This window comes from Hippocampus guttulatus, chromosome 12, assembly GCF_054856545.1.
Source record: "Hippocampus guttulatus isolate MCC_2025c chromosome 12, RoL_Hgut_1.0, whole genome shotgun sequence".
NCBI lineage: Eukaryota > Metazoa > Chordata > Actinopteri > Syngnathiformes > Syngnathidae > Hippocampus > Hippocampus guttulatus.
Window position 1 is genome coordinate 12,661,784 of NC_141272.1, and position 3,974 is coordinate 12,665,757.

The window sequence follows — 3,974 nt, forward strand, 5'->3', positions numbered from 1 at the left end:
CCTCCTCCTTGAATGAATTCTTATCATTTCTTTTTAAATGGGGAAGTCAAAAGGTTTTAGCCGAAAAAAAAGACCATGTATCGTCAGGCATTTTTTGCTGAAAAAAAACTCAACCATGTTTAGTAAGGCATTTTTAGGCATTTTTTCCTGAAAAAAAACCCCAACCATGAATAGTAAGGCATTTTTTAGCACAGAAATAAAAGCCCATGTAGAGTAAGGCGTTTTTTTTCCGAAAAAAATGACCATGAATAATGAGGCATTTTTAGCTCCCCCCCAAAAACATGACCATTTTCACCAGTAAGGCGGTTTTTGCTGAAAAAGAAACCATTGATAGTAAGCCGTTTTTAGCCGGAAAAAACGACCATGTATCGTAAGCCGTTTATAGCTGAAAAATGTATAGTCAGGCGTTTTTTGCTGGAAAAAAAATGACCATGTATAGTAAGGTGTTTTTTGCTGGAAAAAAACCCCCACCCATGTATAGTAAGGGGTTTTTAGACCCCCAAAAAATGACCATTTATAGTAAACCGTTTTTGGCCGAAAAAACCCCAACCATGTATAGTAGGCATTTTTTTTTTTTTTTGCCGAAAAAACCACCCATGTATAGTAAAGCATTTTTAGCCGAAAAAAACGACCATGTATAGTAAGGCGTTGTTTTGCTGGAAAAAAAAAACGGCCACGGATAGTAAGCCGTTTTTAGCCGAAAAAAAACGACCATGTATAGTAAGGCGTTTTTAGCCCCCCAAAAATGACCATGTCTAATAGGGTGTTTTTAGCCCAAAAAAATGGCCATGTATAGTAAAGCATTTTTTGCTGAAAAAAAACGACCATGTATAGTAAGTTGTTTTTAGACGAAAAAAAATGACTACATATCGTAAGGTGTTTTTGCACAAAAAAAAAACGACCATGTCTAGTCAGGCATTTTTTTGCTGAAAAAAACGACTATGTAGAGTAAGGCGTTTTTTTGGGCTAAAAACATCCATGTATAGTAAGGTGTTTTTAGACGAAAAAAATGACTATGTATAGTAAGGTGTTTTTGCACAAAAAACAGACCATATAGTAAGGCGTTTTTTACCCATAAAAACAACCATGTTTCGTAAGGCGTTTTAGCCCAAAAAAACCAACCATGCATAGGAAGGTGTTTTTTGCTGAAAACAAAATTACCATGTAAAGCGTTTGTAGCACCCAAAATTCGACCATGCACAGTAGGGCGTTTTAGCCGAAAAAAACACCTATAGTAAGGTGTTTTGAGCACCAAAAAAATTATGTATAGTAAGTCTTTTTTTCTTTTTTTTTGCCGAAAGGAACGACCATGTATAGTAAGGCGTTTTTTGCCCAAAAAAACGACCATGTATAATAAGGCGTTTTTAGCACACAAAAAAAACAACCATGTATAGTAAGGCGTTTTTAGCACAAAAAAATGACTATGTATAGTAAGGCTTTTTTTTTTTTTTGCCGAAAGAAACGACCATGTATAGTAAAGCATTTTTTGCCGAACAAAACAACCGTGCATAGTAAGGCACATTAGCCCCCAAAAAACAACCATGTATCTTTAGGCGCTTTTTGGTGAAAAAAAACAACCATGTATAGTAAGGCGTTTTTAGCCGAAAAAAATGACCACCTATAGTAAGGCGTTTTTAGCCCCCCAAAAACGACCATGTATAGTAGGCCGTTTTTAGCCGAAAAAAACGCCCATGTTTTTAGCCGGTGTTTTTAGCCGAAAAAAAAAGATCAAGTATAGTAAGGTGTTTTTTTGCCCAAAAAAACGACCATGTGTTGGAAAGGCGTTTTTTGGCTGAAAACAACAACAACCCTGTATAGTAAAGCGTTTTTAGCCCCCAAAAAACGACCATGCATAGGAGGGTGTTTTTCGCCGAAAAAAACGCCTGTGTATCGTACGGCGTTTTTCGCCCCCAAAAAAAAGACCATGTACAGTAAGTATTGTTCGGCGTTTTTCGATAAAAAAAGCACTATGTATAGTAAGGCGTTTTTAGCGCCCCCACCCAAAAATGACATGTAAAAAACGCAAAAAAACGACCATGTATAGTAAGGCGTTTTTTGCCGAAAAAAACGACCATGTAGAGTAAGGCGTTTTTAGCTGAAAAAAACGACCATGTATAGTAAGGCGTTTTTTGCCGAAAAAAACGACCATGTATAGTAAGGCGTTTTTAGCCCGAAAAAACAACATAGTATAGTAAGGCGTTTTTTGCCCAAAAAAATGACCATGTATAGTAAGGCGTTTTTAGCCGAAAAAAACGACCATGTATAGTAAGGCGTTTTTTGCCGATAAAAAAAAAACGACCGTATAGTAAGGCGTTTTTTGCCGAAAAAAACGACCATGTATAGTAAGGCGTTTTTAGCCCAAAAAAATGACCATGTATAGTAAGCCGTTTTTAGCCGAAAAAAAACGACCATGTATAGTAAGGCGTTTTTGCCGATAAAAGAAAACGACCGTATAGTAAGGCGTTTTTTGCCGAAAAAAACGACCATGTATAGTAAGGCGTTTTTAGCCCAAAAAAATGACCATGTATAGTAAGGCGTTTTTGACGAAAAAAACGACCATGTATAGTAAGGCGTTTTTAGACGAAAAAAACGACCATGTATAGTAAAGCGTTTTTAGCCGAAAAAACGACCATGTATAGTAAGGCGTTTTTAGACAAAAAAAAGGACCATGTATATAGTAAGGCGTTTTTAGACGAAAAAAACGACCATGTATAGTAAGGCATTTTTAGTTGAAAAAAACGACCATGTATAGTAAGGCGTTTTTAGTCGAAAAAACCGACCATGTATAGGAAGGCGTTTTTAGCCGAAAAAAACGACCATGTATAGTAAGGCGTTTTTTGCCGAAAAAAACGACCATGTATAGGAAGGCTTTTTTTGCCGAAAAAAACGACCATGTACAGTATTGTTCGGCATTTTTCGATAAAAAAGCGACTATAGTAAGGCGTTTTTAGCGCCCCCACCCAAAAAGGACCATGTAAGGCGTTTTTAGCGCAAAAAAGACGACCATGTATAGTAAAGCTTTTTTCCTAGAAAAAAAACGAGCACGTATAGTGAGGCATTTTTTAACTCCAAAAAAACGACCATATATAGTTCGGCGGTTTTTTTTGCCGAAAAAAAAGGCCATGTATAGGAAGGCTTTTTTGCCGAAAAAAACGTCCATGTATAGTTAGGCGTTTTTAGCACAAAAAAATGACTATTAAGGCTTTTTTTTTTGCCGAAAGAAACGACCATGTATAGTAAAGCATTTTTTGCCGAACAAAACAACCGTGCATAGTAAGGCGTTCTTAGCCCCCAAAAAACAACCATGTATCTTTTGGCGCTTTTTGGTGAAAAAAAAACAACCATGTATAGTCAGATGTTTTTAGCCGAAAAAAACGACTATGTATAGGAAAGCGTTTTTAGCCGAAAAAAATGACCACCTATAGTAAGGCGTTTTTAGCCCCCCAAAAACGACCATGTATAGTAGGGCGTTTTTAGCCGAAAAAAACGCCCATGTTTTTAGCCGGTGTTTCTAGCCGAAAAAAAACGACCATGTATAGTAAGGCTTTTTTTTTGCCGAAAAAAAAAGGCCATGTATAGCATAGGTGTCAGGTCCTGGAGGGCCGCTGTCCTGCATGTTTTCCAAGTCTCCCTGTTGCAACACACCTGTTTCAAATGATCAGATCATCAGCAAGCTCTGCAGAAGCCTAACATTGATCCTGTTCATTTGAATCAGGTGTGTTGCAACAGGGAGACTTGGAAAACATGCAGGGCAGCGGCCCTCGAGGACCTTTGTTTGACACCTATGATATTTAGGAAAGGCGTTTTTTGACTGAAAAAAAAACAACCATGTACAGTCTTCTTCGGCATTTTTCGATAAAAAAATGACTATGTATAGTAAGGCGTTTTTAGCCCCCCCCCCTCCCAAAAACGACCATGTAAGGCGTTTTTAGCGCAAAAAAGATGACCACGTGTAGTAAAGCGTTTTTTGCTGG